The sequence below is a fragment of the Leptonychotes weddellii genome, chromosome 7, assembly GCF_054177405.1.
Source record: "Leptonychotes weddellii isolate Sample4059 chromosome 7, ASM5417740v2, whole genome shotgun sequence".
Taxonomy (NCBI): Eukaryota; Metazoa; Chordata; class Mammalia; order Carnivora; family Phocidae; genus Leptonychotes; species Leptonychotes weddellii.
The window spans coordinates 69,981,151-70,000,898 of record NC_138375.1 but is presented as its reverse complement, the minus strand read 5'-3'; the positions used below and the strand labels follow the sequence as shown (position 1 = coordinate 70,000,898).

General features: G+C 36.0%; 1 long non-coding RNA gene across 1 annotated transcript in view; it reads left to right on the top strand.

The window, feature by feature from the left end:
• LOC145722639 (uncharacterized) overlaps positions 1-19,748 on the top strand; it is a 184,436-nt gene that overhangs the window by 8,631 nt on the left and 156,057 nt on the right. Inside the window, exons 2-3 of the long non-coding RNA XR_014147034.1 lie at positions 16,894-16,992; positions 17,903-17,990. This is a non-coding gene — a long non-coding RNA (uncharacterized LOC145722639). The remainder of the gene's footprint in view (positions 1-16,893; positions 16,993-17,902; positions 17,991-19,748) is intronic.

Below are 19,748 nucleotides of genomic sequence, written 5' to 3'. Positions count from 1 at the left end.
CAACCCTCAGTTTGTTTCCTGATATTAAGAATTCCTCATATCAGTGAGGTCATATGATACATGTCTTTCTCTGATTGACTTATTTCGCTCAGCATAATACCCTCCAGTTCTATCCACATTGTTGCAAATGGAAAGATTTCATTCCTTTTGATAGCTGCATAATATTCCATCGTGTATATATACCACATCTTCTTTATCCATTCATCTGTCAGTGGACATCTTTGCTCTTTCCACAGTTTGGCTATTGTGGACATTGCTGCTATAAACATCGGGGTGCACATACCCCTTCAGATCCCTACATTTGTATCTTTGGGGTAAATATCCAGTAGTGCAATGGCTGGGTCATAGGGTAGCTCTGTTTTCAACTTTTTGAGGAACCTCCATACTGTTTTCCAGAGTTTCTGCACCAGCTTGCATTCCCACCAACAGTGTAGTAACATAATTTTTTTTTTCATTTCAAATTCCAATTGTTCCTTGCTAGTAGTGCCTATGACATTTTAATAATGAGAATGTTGGCTCATTAGTCAATAATCTCCAGAGAAACAGAACCAATAACATGTGTGTCTAAACAGAAAGAAAGAGATTATTTTAAGGAATTGATCATGTGATTGTAGAGATTGACAATTCCCCAAACTATAGAGTAGGCTGAGGCTTAAGACCTGAGAAGAGGGAAGAATTGATGTCATAGCTTAAGTCTGAGGACATCTGGAGGCAGACATCCTTCCTGCTTGGGGAAACTCAATCTGTTTTTTCTTAAGGCCTTCAGTTTATTGAATGGGGACCACGCATACTATGGAGGATAATCTGCTTTACTCATACTGATTTAAATGTTGCTAAATAACAGCAACAACAACAAAATACCTCCATGGTAATATCAAGATCTTTGACCAAATATCTGGGTACCATGGCCTAATAAAGTTGATATATAAAATCATCACAGATGGGCTAGTTGAAGTTCTTGTTAATGACCTTAAAATATAGTGAGAATCATCCATGCAAAGTCCTTTACCTATGAATCAATGATCAAGAAATGCAAGAAGCATGCTAATGAGAAAATTAGGCTTTTCACCACTAGACCGCTCGATCTCTTATTTTTTTCTGGACAAAATACCTAGTTTAAAAAATTATTCTAAATTAATCTATTTTACCTATGTCAATATCCATAAAAACTTCACAGATGTTTTTCTGTATATATATTCATTGTCCTTTTGTTACTTATGTTTTGTTTTCATCCTTAATAACCAAATATAATAAGCTTAAAACAGAAGGATGACCTTGACTTTAAATGCAAGATAAAATCATGAATCTAGTATAATTTCTGGAACAAGATAAATCCCATCATTACCATTCTCAGTTCTTCCCCTTTATGTAACCCATGGTACTTATATTATCCTTTGCATTTTGTACTTGATCTCTATTTAAACATGAATGTCCATAGAAGACACAATTCGTAAGTACTGGTATTCAAATATTCTTTAATTTGTAATAGTCATTTGCAATGTTCTGTGAGACATCTTTTAACTACTGCTAGTCAAATATACCCCAATTTGGAATGGGCACTTCATATGCTCACAGTCTATACTTTTTTTTTTTTAAGATTTTATTTATTTATTTGACAGAGAGAGATACAGCAAGAGAGGTAACACAGGCAGGAGGAGTAGGAGAGGGAGAAGCAGGCTTCCCACCAAGCAGGGAGCCCAATGTGGGGCTCCATCCCAGGACCCTGGGATCATGACCTGAGCCAAGGCAGATGCTTAACTGATTGAGCCACCCAGGCACCCCTTCACATTTTGTTTATAGACTCTTAACTCCTTTAGTTCTGTAATCCTAGCTCTTGCTATTTTATTTTGTATTGCACAGACCCCTGAAGGGTTAAAATAAACAGATACACTATCATATACATGTTTTGGAAAATCTTCGTTGATCTACATTATTACCTAGAAATATTTTTTCTGTGTACTCCTTTTGCTGTGTTTCTGTGCTCATTGGTGATGGGAGGAACAGAATGGTAGGAAGAGATTAACTTTGGGCTAAATACTATACAAACAGCTTTCCTATTGAATAGTGATCACTTGATAATTTTCTTTGTTGCTACCTAGAGAGTTTGTTATTTAGACTTGTAATTTCTTTAATCTTTGTGAACTTTCTAAATGTCTCTTTTGTATCTGAATTAGATACAATTTCTTCCTCATCTCTTACTATCTTTTTTTTCTTCTGCCCAGTGCAATCACCCACTTAATTTCCTCTTTAATGTAACCCACCTTCCTTTTATATTACTTTCAATTCATCATAATAAAAGCAAAAGAGAAAGAGTAGTGTAAATTGTTCAAGGTTACAAAATTATTTTTATAGGTCTATCTTTTTCTAGATATATAGATGTATGTGTATATAGATGTATATCTCCATAATTGCTTTTATAGTTATAATAGTATACAGTGAGTATCTCTGGAAAATATTGTTTAAATGTACATGATTATAACACAAAACAGTCCTAGGTAAATCAAATTTTGTGATGCAGACATTGTAAATGATTCAATAGTGTTTATTATTTTAAGATTCTAAAGAAAAATACTATTGAACTCATTATTTACTGGTAAACTGGTAAACATTATTAACTGGTAAAGTCCATAGAAGACTTTTGTTTTCTTGCAAAATGAATTAAAATTAAATACACATAAACACATATACACACAATGAATTGCTAATATTTTAAATGTATTTTCAAAAATATCATAAGACTTGTTAATACCAGACTCACCTACTCTAGTGGTAACAATTCAGTGGGATTAAATAGGAGCTGTTTTTGTCTATTCCAGAATTTTTTATTAACTTATTTTATCTACTTGGTCTCTACATGTATTTGAGCTTGTAATACTTCAAGTAAATAATTCTATTAAAGGATATACATTTCATGATTTACCTGTTTAATGGATTGAAATTTTGATAGTGTTGGCTTATGTAAAGTAAATAGTTGAGCAAATAACTAAATAAAGCCCTTGTGAACTAAAGTTTTGATTGCTGAGCCTAGCAATACCTGCCTATTCTGTCAGCAGGAGGAAGTTGCTCTGGGAGAATGAATCAATAGATACTTATTGGAGGGAGCCTGTGGGAATAAAGGAATAATAATGAGTCTAGTTCACATCTGACCTGTACTTCATAATATAAATAATTAATCTGTCTTCTGCATTGCCATAATCCTATTTCCAGCATTCCACCAGAAAACTTTATGTAAATACCTATGGATAACGTAGGTATTGTAGCTAAACACATGTCCAGAAATACATAGCTTATGCAAATTGTGATAGCTTATATTGGTTATGATTGTGTTCCTAACATTAGAAAAACGAAGAAATACATTTTAAAATTCTACTGGGAAAATCCAAAATGTCTGGGAAATTTTCATCTCTTCTAGGACCTGAATGTAAAACTATTTACCTTTGACCACATATGTTAGATGGAGATATGAAGAAGAAAGTAGATTGGATTTATTCACCTATAATTTTTTTGACAGAGAAGTGAACTCTCAGGGGTGACTGGATTATTATAACATTTCTTTTTTTTTTTTAAATAACATTTCTGATGTGTAGAATTCCTCTGGAGACTAAGCTGCATGAATATTTTGAGTGTGTGTCCTTGGTATTATAGACACCTGTCATATGTCTGTTGAGGTGAGCAGAGGTGTTTGGGCAGTTGATGATTCTTATCCATGGATGTCGAGATCCCTCTGAAGATGCAGTTACCCACAGGAAGCATCAAAACTAGCCTTATATCATTGGTTCTCTGTTGACAAATGATAGAACAAATGTGAAAACATACTTCAAACAATGAGTTGATTCAACTACCCACTTAATATCATGGTACAGCTATTCACAACCTATAGTCAAGGGGTTAAAGAGGGAGACTTTGGGAACCATGTATTACTATTATCTTCTTACTTTATAGATTAAAAAAAAAATGAGTTAACATGTTTTCAAGTCATTTGCATATAGTATTGATTTGTAGAGGAGGAACATTTTTCTCTTCTTCCCTTCTAGATTCTTTGCTTGGTCTAATAATTAAAGACATAAGACAGATTAACAGGAGAAAAACAAATTTAATTTTATACATATAGAAGCTCATAAAAATATTAGACTCAAAGAAATGGCCAAAGCAAGTAGCTTTTATACATTTTAGATAAAGAAAATTTATGATGAATTGACAAGACAAAGAATTTTGAGCTTAGGATAGTAAATTAGTGAGGAAATAAGATTTGTCTATGCAGACTGCTAAGCCTTGATATCACTAACTCTGATGATAAGATTGCCTTCTAACTCCTGACACAGACGGGGTACATTTCACATGGGAGATTCACTTCTTGCTTTCAGGGCAACAAAGGAGATTAGAGTGTCCTTCTTGTACGTGCTATTTCTTAAGTAACTTTAATTTAAATTAATCAATATGCCAAAGTAGTATATTTTGGGGTGGTACATTTTGCTCCCTTTCATATTCATTTACTGATTAGTTAAAAAACATTCCTTGAGTACTTACTGTTTGCCAGATATTATACTTGGCACTGAAGATACAGCAGAGTACAGAACAGACAAATGTCTTCTTGAGCAGTTTAATTTCTACAAGTAGAAAGATACGATAAAAGGTAAGAAAGGGAAAAAATGGGGGTAATTACATATTGTGATTAGTGCTGTGAAGGAGTAACAAGGCAATGTAACGGGCTAATAAAGGATCTGTTCTTTGAATAAGATGGTCTGGGAAGGGCTCTCTGAGGAAGTGACATTTGAAATGAGATTTGCAGAATAAGAGGGAGCTATGAACTGGGTAAGAGCATTATAGGCTGAGAGAATAGCAAGTACAAAGGCCAAGAAGTAGAGAATGGCTAGGCAGAAATGTCAGAAAATAAAGAATACAATGGAAGCCATTATATCGTGCATAATAAATTAAGCAAAATAGAAGATACTGTATAAGAAGGTATTTGCTGAAAGCAAATTTCTGAATTATTTATACCAAAGCCTGGTAAAGCAAAATTATTTAGGACATGTAGCATTACTTTTAGGTAATGCTCCTTGTCTATTTAAGGCTTGAGCTCATGAATTTAAACAGAGACTTGTCAGTGTGGTTATATGACTATTTCCAGCTGAGTTGAATTATCCAGGCTTTAAACAACGTAATCTATATATATTTGAGTTCAATGAAGGTTGAGGTTTTGCCAGACGAGTGTGGCAGAGGGAGAGAAAATAAGAGTTGTAAGTACTTAAAAATAAATGAAAATAGTGATGAACTAAGATGATACTCCAAGATGGAAGAAAGGAAAGTGAAAACATAAGGGGCAGATGCATTAAGATAAAGTCTACAACCCAATGGGATGAAATTTCAATGCAATGAAGTAGATTTAAGGGGCCACCAGAGAAAGTAAGCTGAAGAGGTGATAGATGGTACTCAGAGAGAGATACTTACAAACTGGATTTCAGGGGAAAATAAGTTAAGGGTGGTGCAAGATACAAAATTTTTATGGGAATGGGAGACTAATGGGAGACAGAATTGAGGTGAAACCATATTTTACTAGAGATGAGAAAAACAAGAAAAGGAGAAAAACTAGGGTGTTGGATGAATCGTCTATATGATTATTTGAAGTCACTAAAAATGATGGGAGTTAAATGTGGATTATATGAGTTGAGGGGGCCTTTAGTTATTGGGAGTGAATAGGTGGTCTGTAGATGACAGGAGGAGGCAGATGAAGGTAACATTGATGACATACATGGAGAGGTTGTTTATATATGTAATGGGGAACCAAAAGGGACATCTTTCCTTTACTGGCAATGACCTACCGGATATATCAAAGAAAAATAGCTTTCACTTGTGAGTGCTTGCTAGAGAAGGAGTGATCTCATCTCAAAAACTCAGAAGTGATCATTAGGTGATGAAAAGATTAAGTAGGTACTTTGTCTTTTTTTTTTTTAAGATTTTATTTATTTATTTGACAGAGAGAGACAGCTAGAGAGGGAACACAAGCAGGGGGAGTGGGAGAGGGAGAAGCAGGCTCCTGGCTGAGCAGGGAGCCCGATGCGGGACTCGATCCTAGGACCTTGGGATCATGACCTGAGCCGAAGGCAGACGCTTAACCGACTGAGCCACCCAGGCGCCCGGTACTTTGTCTTAAGTTGTTATAACCAAAAGGCAAAGAAATCATTTTTTAGTAACTCTAGATTGCAGATGCCTTCTTATTTAAGATTTTTTTTCTAACTTTATATTAATGTGAATTTCAAATAACTTTAATCTTATTTTTATTTTTGTTTAAACAGTGTATTTTTCACTCTTACTTGACACATCTAAAATGGATTCAAATTAGAAATTCAAGTTTGCTGTTGAAGTATTTCATTTTGATTATTTCCTAATGCAGTATATGAATTTTATTAGTTAGCTTTATTAATAACAAATGACCGTCCCCAAATCACAGTGATTTACAATAACACACATTTATTTCTTTTTCATGATAGATGTCAGTGGCTATGAGTCAACTTCTGTGGCTCTGCCACAGGCCTTCTCATTCCAGATTCCAGCCTCAAAAAGTGGGTCTTATTTGGGACATCCAAAAAAGAGGAACTCTTGATGCCTTCCTAAGGTTTCTGTATGTTATGTTCCCTTACATGCCTTTGGCTAAAGCTTGTACTACAGGCAAGCCCCATCAATGACGCAGTACTGTAGCATGTCCTTCAGGAGGTCTCTGCGTGCTGCATGTCCATAAATTAGGCAGGGTAAAGCCCTTACTAGGAAGAAAAGAGCAAATATTTAGCAGCAAAAATAAGATCTACCAGTGGAAGGTAACACTGATACCTTACACAAGATAAAAAGTTATAATAGATACATAGCTCATTAGGAGACTAATCCTCAGGAGATAAATCCACATTGGGCAGGTAGACATGTATCTGCCAAGGGTAGAAATCCAAATGCTGACAGTCTGCAGGGTCCAAAGGGATAGGAGATTTAAAGACAGAATAAATGTCAAGAATTTTTCTGTAAAAATCACAGAAAATAAAAACAGGTGAAGCAGTGGGCATAGTACTGTTAGAAAAGAAAGGTTAGCGAGTCCATATTCCTAAAACCCTCACAAACTAGAAATTCTATGGTAAAATTTTCATGATCCAATGTTTGGCCACCAATTTACGGACTCAAATACATGATATTGTTCCATGTGTCAAAGGGCAGGATCACATTATTTATAGCTAATAGCTTGTTTTATTCAACTCAGCCTAGGGTTTTGCCAGTGGACTGAATGTATTTGAAGGCTGATTGACAAAGCTCTCTTTCCATAGGACTGTGGTTAGGTAGGAGCTTCCAAACTTACATCTCAGGTTTCTTTTCTGTGCTATTTCTGGTTTAATCTTAACCTTTTCTGATTGGCACGTTTATTCTTTAGCATTCTTAATCCATAGTCAGTTACATTTAGGTATTCACAGCTATGTAGCTATCCCCTCTCCTTCATATAACATTGTGTCTGTTCTTTAATTTTAAAATTTCGCTCTCAGGAAGCAACCACTGCTACACTCCATTCTCAAATTTTAGAGGGTGTACCTCATTGTAATTCCAGAGAACAGACATGACATACATATGAATCTGAGTCTTAGAAAAAGTTTTCCCTTAATTATATCACCTCAAAAAATTAATAATTTTACATTTGAAAAACAGACATCAAAATTCTGGAATATCAAGCCAACAACCCAAAATACCTGTTAAGGGGAGAAATAACTAAACAAAGGAACAATTAGCTATGAGACTAGAGGTCTATGAGAATAGAGTTTAGTTACTCTCTCTCATTGTCTGTCATGGACTTTAGTGAGAGTTATTCTAATTTTAATTGATATAATTTACATTTTATTGATATAATTTACATTCAGTGAGATGTATTCCTAAGGGGGCAATTTGTTGAGTTTGGTAAAATCCATAAGCAATAACTGGCAATTTGGTCAAAGCCTAGAACGTTCCATCAGTGCAGAAATGCTCTCTGTACTTCTCTCCAATCTCTACCTACCATATGCAATGATTCTTTATCATGTATCTTACAATAGATTGTTTATCTTGCTCTTAAGTTCCATAAGAATGGATTTATATAGTACCCAGTCCTTCATGACTTGGTTTTGAGAGTTTTCAATGTTTTGTTTATTGAAAATTCGCATATCATATACCCTTTTTCTTCTTTTAGTTTCAACTTATCTTTGCCTTTATACTTAAGGATAATTTATTGGCAGCATATAATTAAGCCTTGATTTTTAAGTCGGGTTTACAATTTATTCATTTTAATTGGAGTTTTTAGTCTATTTAGTGTTTTTGAAGTCTGTTTAATTTTAACCAATTTTTAATACACTTTGGTTTAGGTATACTAATTTGATATTACTTTTATACTTGATCCATTTTTTGTTCTTCTTTTCTTTCTTTCCTGTCTTTCCCATCCTCTTTTGGATTATTCCAATTTTTTACCAATTTATTTTATTTAATATTTAGGCACATTTCTATTATTATAGAGTATGTTAGAATGTTCATTCTTTTGAAGGATAGTTGGCATACAATATCACACTAGTTTCAGGTGTATGACATAGTGATTTGACAATTCTATACATTACTCAGTGTTCCCCCTGAGCATGGGCACATTATTACAATATGATTGAGTATATTCTCTATGCTGTCCTTTTTATCTCCATGAAGGGGATTAAGAGTTAGAATGTTCATTCTTAAAACATATAGTTAATATTATGACATTTAATGTAAAATGTAAGAAAATTGCAAGTATATACTTCTATTTATTACCTCTGTGCTTTTGTCATACAGTTTTCCTTTGCAGGTATCATAAACTGCACAATACAATGTTACTGTTTTTGCTTCAATTCAGACTTTTAAAAAACTTAAGATAGTACAAACTAAAAATAGTTGCTTATATTTATCCATATATTTACCATCTTCTTGGTTTTCTTTATTATTTTATGCAGATACGAATTTCTATGTGACTTCTTTTTTCTTCTCCTGAAATATATCCTTTAATATTCTTTGTAATTTGGGTCTGCTGGTAACATGTTCTTTCTTTTCACCTAACTTTTGGAAGGATGCTTTTGCTTGATATAGAACACCTGTGGGATAATATTTATTGTTCTTGTTCTAGGATTTTACAGATGTTGTTTCATTGTGTCTCTCTCCCTCTCTCCCTCCCCCCCTCCTTTTTATGAGAAGGCAGCTGTGATTCTTCTATTAGTTCCTCCATAAGTATGTGCCTTTTAATCTGGCTTTCTTCAGCATTCTGCTTCTTATCTTTAATTTCCAGCAGTCTGACTACTATGTGTGTAGGAGTTGTTTAACAAGCTTTCTGGATCATAGGTTGATGTGTTTCACAAAGTTTGGGAAAGTTTTGGCCATCATTCTTGACCTCTTTTTCTGACCCATTTTCTTCTTTCCTCTTCTATGAAACACCAATGACAATGACATGTATCATATCACTTGCTATTTTAACACTGGCCACTGAGCCTGTTTTTTATTTTCCTCCCAACTTTTTTTTTTTCTCTTTATTCTTTAGGTTTGGTCATTTCTATTGGACTGTGTTCAAATTCACTAACATTTTCTCATGCTATATCTAATCTCCCACTAAACTTGCTCATTACATTTTTCATTTCAGATGTTTGTATTTTTGTTTCCATTTGGTTCACTTTTATAGATTTTTCGTTTCAGTTCTGAGAGTCCCCATCTGCTCATTCATCATGTCCGGTTTTCCCTGTAACACCTTTGTCATATTTGTTATAGCTGTTTTAAAGTCTTTTTGCTAATCTGTATCTGGCTTATATTGGGTTATGTTTCTGTGCACTCTTTTTGCTTGATTGTGGGTCACATGTTTTGCATGTCTTGTGTTTTTTTTTTTTTTAATTATAGAGAGGCTATTGGGAATAGATAACACATTATAGGAAGTCTTGGATATGTTATAACTCCAAAGTCTCCCATCCTTACATGACCTCTGGTGTCTCTATTAGCTCTCATCCTGCAGCAGTTACTCTCTGTTAGGTCTTATTAAGACTCCCTGTAGGGGTGCCTGGGTGGCTCAGTAGGTTATGTGTCAGACTCTCAATTTCAGCTCAGGTCATGATCTCATGGTCATGGAGTGTTGCTGAGTGTGGAGCCTGCTTAAGATTCTCTCTTCTTCCTCGGCTCCCCCAAAACAAACAAACAAACAAAAGACTCCCTGTGTACATGTACAGCCCTGCCCTCAATCAGTAGTGTGTGGGAAGCCCCATGTGAAATTCTGGGGCTCCTGCTCTGCATATTTCTACCTCTTTTGTTACTTATCTGAAAATTCCAGCCAATTTATGGGTCTAGAACACAAGTGTCTTCTCTGCAGTTCAGCAAACTGTATTCTGTTTGGCTTTTAACTTCCTGCATTTCAATCCAGAACATGGAATACATTCAGAAATTAATGTGAACATGAGACTCACTTCAAGCATTTCCCTTCTCTTAGAGATCACATATGTGCTAGTTCATTTCATTCAAGAAGCAGAAGCCAAGGCAGGATTAGACATGCAAAAGATATCCTGGAGGAAGGGATTATGAGGAATACTAGGGGGCAGCCAGAGGAGGCAGGGAGAATCATCAAATTTATGCAAGTCTTACCCCTTTGAAGGAAGAGGGAAGGGAGGAGGGCTGTGTAGAAATGAACTCTCAACCTTTAGTACTATTCTATGAGAGTTTTGGTCGAGCATATGGAGAATCCTTGAAACAAAATTGCCCATTAGAGGGCATGAGTATTTCTCCCCTAATTATTCATTAGTCAGAAGCAGCCCATAGGAAGTGTGGCCTTGGCAGGAATGGGGTGGTAAGTTCATAGTGTAGCACCTGGGGTCTTCTATCATTTATGCTTTCTGCAGCAGGGCATATCAGTGGCTACTTGCCACTACCCATCCCCACCTACTCTCTGCCCCAGATTCACTTGTCCACCCTAGTTTAAGAAGGAGTTCTTCTATGATTCTCATGGGTCTTTCTTTCTAAGGGGAATCTTAGAAAGCAGTAGTTAGTTAAACAAATACAGCCGCCACCACTGTGGATGTTCACAGGGCTATGTCCTATATTCATTGTCTCTCTCTTCCTCTAACTCTCAGCTATCACTATTGAAGGTTGTGGTTGCTTACTTAGTGGTTTGACCCAAACCTTCATTCATGAGTGTTCTGACTCCTTGGTATTCATCATCTTTCTAGGACAAGGTTGTTTCATGTGTCCCTTCACAATTACATTGGAGGAAAGGAGAAATAGGAAATGTCCAAGTAGGTCACATTGAATTCCACATTTATTCCTTCTGCCTCCAACATGTATATCATCACACCTGCAAAGATGTGATGTCACCCACTGGTGATGTTTTTCCAGATCACCGCTGGTGAAATTATTAGGAGTTGGGTTACACCTTGCACTAGTGTCTCACCTTCCTTTCAAGATTGCATCCTCTTTGCCTGCTGGATAGCAAATCAGCCGGTTCCAAATCTTGATCTTACCACCTGTTTTTTAGATTAATCCTAGTACTATTTGTATTATTTCACATTGTCTGAAAGATGGCCATTTCCGTAACTCTCTGGGAATACCCATAACAGCCACTCCAATCTTTCCACTCATTATGACAATTGCACCCACTTTGCTTCTGATGGTTAGATGCTGCCTTTGGCCTCTATATTTTCTAGGTTCTATCATCCTCCTTACCTTCTGAGAACACAGTTCTGTAACAGCATTTATTACCCTGAGCCCTACCAACAGAAGACTGGTACCATTCAGTGTCTCAAGGATGAAGGTGTTTCTCTTACCAGTGCATTAAAATTGCTTTTGTAATTGGGGTGTATTCCAGGCTTTCCCTTAGAATGCAGTTAACTGGTAGGCTTTCTAGCCTTACATAGTATATCCAGTAGCTTGGCCACTTTTGTGAATTTTTTAAATTCCTCTTTTTCATGTCTGCCATAACAGTTTTGGCTTTTCTACTCATTATTGGCTATCATTTTCTCTAGGCTTCCAGGAATAATCTCAACAATGTATCAGCATTATTTTCTGAGATCTTTGTCAAGGTCTCAAATCCTTTATAATGGGACAGTTCCTTCTTATCAATTAAACAAATCCTATCCAATCTCATGTTCTGCCTTTCTTTGATATAGAACCCTCAGGATGTAGTCCCAATCATATTCTTCTAGCTCCTTCAGGTGTATATTGACTAGGTCCTACAGAACCCACTGGAAGTTTATTGGGAAGTGCCCACAAGTTCCCTTAGGGGTATAGTCCTTTATTTTCCTTAGCATGCCTCACAGTTTCCCAGCCTAGAGGCTAAATGGGGAGCTACAGCCAGGTGCTGAGGAGTATTCATGATGTCCTATGAGGCAGTGATCATTGCATCATTTTCAAGCAATGGAGGCATGCTAGCCTTTACTCGGAAGGAACGGGCCTCTTCTTCAAGCCCAGAGGATTCAAGGGATGTTTATGAGTTCATTAACCCAGATGTCCCCAACTCAAGCCTCATGGTCTCACTCTTTTCAACCAAGAATCTATCACTGACACATCCTTTGCTGGAAAGACTGACAATTCAACCTTCTCTAGAAGGCTCTCTGCTACTATCATAATTAATTTCTGGGCCAAATTCTCAGGTTTTTTTCCTTGCCTCCAACTGCAGGAGAGAAGAGCCACTTTATAAGCTGCCAAGGAGGCCCTCTGAATTTTACACTTCACCTTCAGTTGGTGATTAATCACGCACAGCCTTTTATTGGTCTTCTCTGACGCATCAAAGTCACTCAGTAAGAGACATCTGATGCAATTTCCTTCTAATACTTCCCTGAGCTACTCAAAAGACTGAGATACTGCACTTGTGAGCGCATTCATTTGCACCAGCATACCAAACCAGTTCACCACAGGGGAGTTTTAACCAATGCACTGCTATAATTGAAGAGCTCCACCTACTGCCGGTTATGGAGTTCTCCTTGCCAGCTTGTTGGCAGAACATTCAGCTTCAGGATCCCATATTAAAACCTATATACTTAGACTACTACTGATACTGATTATCTTAAGTCAGGATTTATGGAAAACAGACTGAGATGGAGATTTGCATGTGAGAAGTGTTTCTACTGATACTGATTGTCTTAAGTCAGGATTTATGGAAAACAGACTGAGATGGAGATTTGCATGTGAGAAGTGTTTTGGTTTGTACCCTCAATATCAACATTTTATATGAGTAAAGGCACTAGAATTGGATAAAGAGAGAAACAGAACTTTACAGCAGTTACAAGGATGAACTTATATGGTTTCATGGGAAGCAGTGGAGTTGGGATGGCCCTTTAGAGTGGCCTTGCCTTGAGACAAAGGAGCTATGACTTTACACTCCTGTGTTGACAATGGGTAGATTTCTACTTTGGGATGGAATATGACTAGAGTGTAGATGCTCTCTTTAGCTAAAGAGAATTTCTAGAGAGACTCAGTTGCTGGCATTCTCAAAATGTGTGAGAATGAGTGTCTCAGTCCTGAAGGGTCTAAGTAGCACGTTGTATTATAAGCTACAGAAAGTGATTGAGAATGACATTGTATTGGTTGGTCACTCCTTCTTGATTTTGCATTTGTAACGATTTTAGGGCTTTTTCCCTTCCTGTTTTTACTATAATTTCTGGGAGTATTAAGTAAGTTGGTTCAGGTTTTATTAGCTTTTTTTCTGTACTGTCATTAATATTCATACAGGTGGCACTATTTAAAGTTACATGTGTTAGAGTTTTGTTATTTAACATTTCTAGAAGAATGAGAATATATTTCTTTTAAGAAACTCAGGATTTTTAACAAAAAGACAGCTTTTTCTGATGCTTACCAAGGCTAACTTCAGCAAATCCAGTATCTCTCTAGGCTTTAGGAAAATGGGCTGTTTAATTAATTCTTGGAGGCTTAAGGAAAATAAAAAGAAGTGAAGAAAAAAGTAAATACCACTTAAAGTTTTAAGTGGATTTTGTTCATCTTGCAGTTTGAAGCAGCCCATTGTTAATTTTGGAAATCCTTTACAGTATTTAACTTTCAGATCACCTTTAATGCTACTGAGATTTACTGTCTAAATGAAACAGTCAAAATAAGAGTGGCAAGCACCTCTGCTCTATTTTCTCTTCGCAGTAGGATAATAAAGCTCAGGTCCATTGATCCAGGCACCACTCTATAGGAGCATCCCATGGCTCATAGCACAAAATCCCAAAGATAATATGTGCAGAATCATACTCTAATACAATAGTAAAAGCCCAATAGTAAGGTAATGCTTAACATTATGGTTTGAAAAAAGATTATTATTTTTTTTAAAGCAGTAGGAGAGATTTTTTTTTTAAGATTTTATTTATTTATTTGAGCGAGAGAATGAGAGACAGAGAGCACGAGAGGGAAGAGGGTCAGAGGGAGAAGCAGACCCCCCGCTGAGCAGGGAGCCCGATGCGGGACTCGATCCCAGGACTCCAGGATCATGACCTGAGCCGAAGGCAGTCGCTTAACCAACTGAGCCACCCAGGCACCCGAAAGATTATTTTTTCGTGAGAGGTTGCACATTCAAACATATTGAATGCTCAAGGTGGCATTTATTTGGATGGGCAATGAAAGATTCATATAAATGTTCATGAATGATCACATGGTTGCACATAATGTTCAGCAACAGTTACCTAAATGTTTTCATATTGCCATGGGAAAATTCATATATAAAGCCTGAAAGCACACATTTGAATGTATGATTAATGAAAATAGATCTAATTGATATTACTCTACCATCATCTACTCACGCTAATGTTTACATAGGTCTTAGTATTGTCTCTGAATATAAAAATAAAATGTGGTATGAAAGCTGTAAAGATATTTGACAGGTTATTTGAAAGAATGAAGATATAAAAATGCAAATGAATTAGGATCTATTTTATTATTTTTTCATAGATTGAAGAGAGACAGTTTTTGAGTGAGTGTTTCAGAAGCTTGTGATAATGGCGATGGCTTGATTAACTTTGAGTCCTCGGAAGAGTGCTGTGTTTGACACAAAAAGCACAAGATTTTACTTCTTTATTTCCCACTTCACCCAGTATCACTGGATAAAGTTTTGAGGATGGTGGGTAAGAATCAAGGGAATATAGGAATTATATACATTCTAAATACCCGTGGAGAAGAAGAAAGATAGCTGGGGAGAATTCCTCACAAATTACTTTGACTCTTGCCTTGGGACCCATAGGAGAGGTTTAGAAAAAGCCAAAAAAAAAAAAAATCTGATTCCTGTAGATTGAGAGTCAGAATAGGAACACCTTTACCAAAGTTTAATTATTGCTGTGTATAATATTGCTTTCTGTTTAGGAATGTTAACAGCAAAGGCTAAGGTTGAAAAATCTCTTACCTTTGTGTGATTAAAACTGCTTAATTATCAAACAAAACAAAACAAAACAAAACTGCTTAATTATCACACTAATTGTAGAGTTTTCACACCCGATTCTTTGAACTATCTAATGTCATTAGTGCTCCTGAGTTTCCACAGCTCTCCTTATGTGCTGCTGATGTGTAAGGCCTTTGGGACAATGGTAAACATTCTAGAGATTTAATAATAGAATACAAAAAAAAAAATACTGTTTTCCTTTTACATAAACTTTTCAGTGTTTCCCCTTCAAATGCTTTTTCTATAACCTCCACCTGCTCCTCTTTATAACACCTCCTCTTCATCACAACTTATAAAGTGAATATGTCCTTGTTAGTTTATCAAACATTCATTTTAGGTTGCTTATCTTCTTGTCAGTATTTTAATAAGGCCTCAGGGATTAATGTAAATGCTATTGTGATGGTTAATTTTATGTGTCAACTTGGAGGGTGTTTGCAGATGAGATTAACATTTAAATTATGAATTTTGGGTAAATCAGATTGCTCTCTATAAAGTAGGTGGGCCTCATGTAATCAGTTGAAGGCCTGAATAGAACAAAAAGATCAGCCTCGCTCAGAAGGAAGGAATTATTTAGCACACTCCCTTTGGACTTCATCTGCACCATTGGCTCTTCTCTGTCTTGAACCTGGTGTTTCACACTGTGGATTTTGGCCTCACCAATCTCCATAATCGTGTGAGCCAACTTTTTATAATAAATCTCTCTCTGTCTCTTTCCCTCTCCCTCTCTCTCTCCCTCCTTCTGTCTCTCTACATATTTAGCTTATTAGTTCTGTTTCTCTGGAGAACCCTAATACAGCTATCATATAGAATTTGGCTATTCAAATTAGATAAAAGTACTTTTCAGAAAGTTAACCATGATTACATTGTTAGCTTCTCTCCATGGTTATATCTAGGTCCTTAAATTCTCTCTGCTTGGATAGCAGAGCCTGCTTAATGGAGAAATTATATCACTAACTGCATTGCCAGGGCAGCTTTATGACTACACACCAGCTATCTTTCTCAAGAAAGTGACAATGAAAGCAGGTTTTTTAAAATTTGAAATATCAAAGACAGCATTAGCAAATGGAAAAGGAAGAAAGACAATTTATAATGACTACAAATATTAATATCACCTGTTTTAGGGAAAAAAGAGACAATATTAGGTATAGAATAGCCTGATAATCAGGGCAAAAACTCCTAAAGTCACTATTAACACTTGACTTTTCTTTCAAATTTTCCTGGTAAATACCTTTCTAGCTGGTAGAATCAGTGAGAATATGCAATGAAATTTTAAAATTTATTTTTTTTTTTACATAGTTGTGGTCTTAATTCTCCAAACAAGCAGTGTGCACACTTACTGTATAAGAGCATTTTTGGCTATACAGTGTTGCTAAGGTATACTTCCAAAGTAGGACTCTGCCATCAGAACACACTGGAAAATTATACAGTCCTTTAAGTTCTTTGAATTTTAGAGAACAGTAATCTATCTATTTTGTATTTTTTTTCAGAAGTGTCCAGAAGTGTTCCTCAGAAAAAATGTGCATAGGTAGCGGGTTTCTTGATAAAAAGTTTCTTCATAAATCTATACAGAGGACTTATGCTTCCAGGTAAGGTCTTACTTCCCTCCATAAAGAACTAGAAAATTCGACAAAACATTTGTTTTCAGATACTGGGTGGCAGACAGCACAAGACTGTGAGAGAAGAAAAACAAGAGAATTAACTGTTCTCAGTCACTCTGGCTTTCTCCCTACAGGTGATTTTTGAAATCCTAGAGCAGGGAGGGCCAACACAGAAGACCTAGTTTGTAGTTTGGAGAAACCATGTTGGGTAGAATATTGGAAGCAGATTACCCGTGAGGAGAGAGTTACACAGAGAAATCTGCATAAGGATCCTTTGGAGTCTTAGGCTGAATACCAATCTGTGTGTGTAAGGTTAAACTCCATGAGAGCAGGCAAAGAAAAATTTCAGAGGAAAGAATAATTGCCAAGTAACTGTAAGCCAAACAATTGCTGTACCTCAAACAGGGCCATGGATCCTTCTGAAACCCAGCAACCACAGTGAAGAAACCTCATTAAATACATAGGGCGTTTAGTAGTGATGCAAGGCCATGCTTTAGTAATTGGGCTGAACTACTCCTCTAGAATAGATTACTGTAGACTGAGGTCAGCAAACTAAGAACCAAATCTGACCCCTCTGTCTGATTTTGTAAATAAAGTTTTATTGGAACACTGCTCTTCTCATTCATTTACATATTATCTATGGAGGTCTTTGTGTTACAACACCAGAGTTGATTAGTTGAGATAGAGACCATTCAGCCTGCAAAACGTAAAATAGATGCTGTCTGGCCTTTTTACAAAAACTTTGTTGCTTCCTCCTTTAAACTCACCCTGAGTGGTAGGATTTTCATGCAGCTCAACAGCCTGTTAAAGTCCAACATTAAAAGTCAGACAACAAAATTCAGTAATCAACAGTTGGAAGTTTCCAATGCCTGTCATCCAGTCAAAACGTTTTTTTTAGGTTTCAACTAAGATGGCACCATGGGGAGATCCAGAATGCTCTTCTATAGACACACAGGTGGATGAGAAAACACAAACATCAAAAACAGGTAGGAAAGACTGAAGACACATTCTCTGGTAAGGAACTACCAACCTTACTTAGTCTAGGGTCCATGAGACCTACAACACTACAGCAAACAAAGGAGCAGTTGCTAATGAGCACAGAGGCACTCCCAGCAGACATACTCCTACCCTTCCACCAGCTCAGTGTGGAGGGAGCAGGCAAAATGGCCCATCTCCCAGTCTTTCCCTGGAAGGGTTACATCTGCATTTTGAAAGCATTGCCTAAGTTGTCTTCTAAGTTAGCTTATATCAAGAAATACAAATACTATTTTTGTTCCTATTTTTATCATTAGATTTCAGAACTTTTGTGATTTTTATTGTCGCAAATATGTCCCCATGGTGATTTTAATGAAATTTAGGAGATGGAGATACCCTTAGAACTTGCCTCATAAGTGAGACATTTACTATATGTATTTTTAACATTTGTTTTATTGGAATCATCATTGCCCTAACTTTAAAATTGTGCTATATTCATCCCACTAAGAGTGGTTCTCAATTAATAAGTTCATGCCCATTCCGTTTAGATTTCCTCCCATCTTCCCATGGTAAGTTGGAAAGATAATCTATATGCTTTGGCTAAATATTATTATACAATTTTACTTTATTTTCCTTTACATGTTTAATATACTTACATGATTAATTGTATTCAGTTTATATTTTAATAAAACGTTATTTTTTATGATTTTATTTATCTATTTTTTTATCATGATAAGTGTACTCTTTAATCTCCTTTCCTTATTTCCCTTATCCCCCAGCCCACATCCCTCCTGGTAACCATAAGTTTGTTCTCTATAGTTAAAAGTCTCTTTCTTGAGTTGTCTCTCTCTCTCTCTCTCTTTTTTTATTTATTTTGCTTAGCATTATACTCTCTAGTTCCATCCATGTTGTTGCAAATAGCAAGATTTCATTGTTTTTTTATGGCCGAATAATATTCCATTGTGTATATATACCACATCTTTGTTACCCATTCATCTATCGATCGACGCTTGGGCTGCTTCCATATTTTGACCATTGTATATAGTGCTGCAATAAACATAGGGGTGTATGTATCCCTATGTATTAGTGTTTTTGTATTCTTCGGGTAAATATCCAGTAGTGTGATTACTAGATTGTAGAGTAGTTCTATTTTTAACTTTTTGAGGAACCTCCATATCGTTTTCCATAGTGGCTGCACCAGTTTGCATTCTACCAACAGTACAAGAGGGTTCCTTTTGCTGCACATCACGCCCAAAACTTGTTATTTCTTGTATTTTTGATTTTAGCCATTCTGACAGGTGTGAGGTGATACCATATTGTAGTTTTGATTTGCATTTCCCTGATGATATGTGATGTTGAGCATGTGTCTATTAGCCATCTGTATGTCTTCTTTGGAGAAATGTCTGTTTATGTCCAATTGAATTATTTGGTTTTTGGCTGTTGAGTTTTATAAGTTCTTTATATATTTTGGATACTAACCTTTTATTGGATATGTCATTTGCAAATAATCTTCCATTTTGTAGGTTGCCTTTTAGTTTTGTTGATTGTTTCCTTTTCTGTACAGAAACTTTCTATTTTGACGTAGTCTCCATAGTTTATTTTTACTTTTTTTTTTTATTCATTTTTTTATTTATTTTTTTTTATTCTTATGTTAATCCCCATACACTACATCATTAGTTCTAGATGAAGTGTTCCATGATTCATTGTTCGTGCACAACACCCAGTGCTCCATGCAGAACGTGCCCTCCTCAACACCCACCACCAGGCCA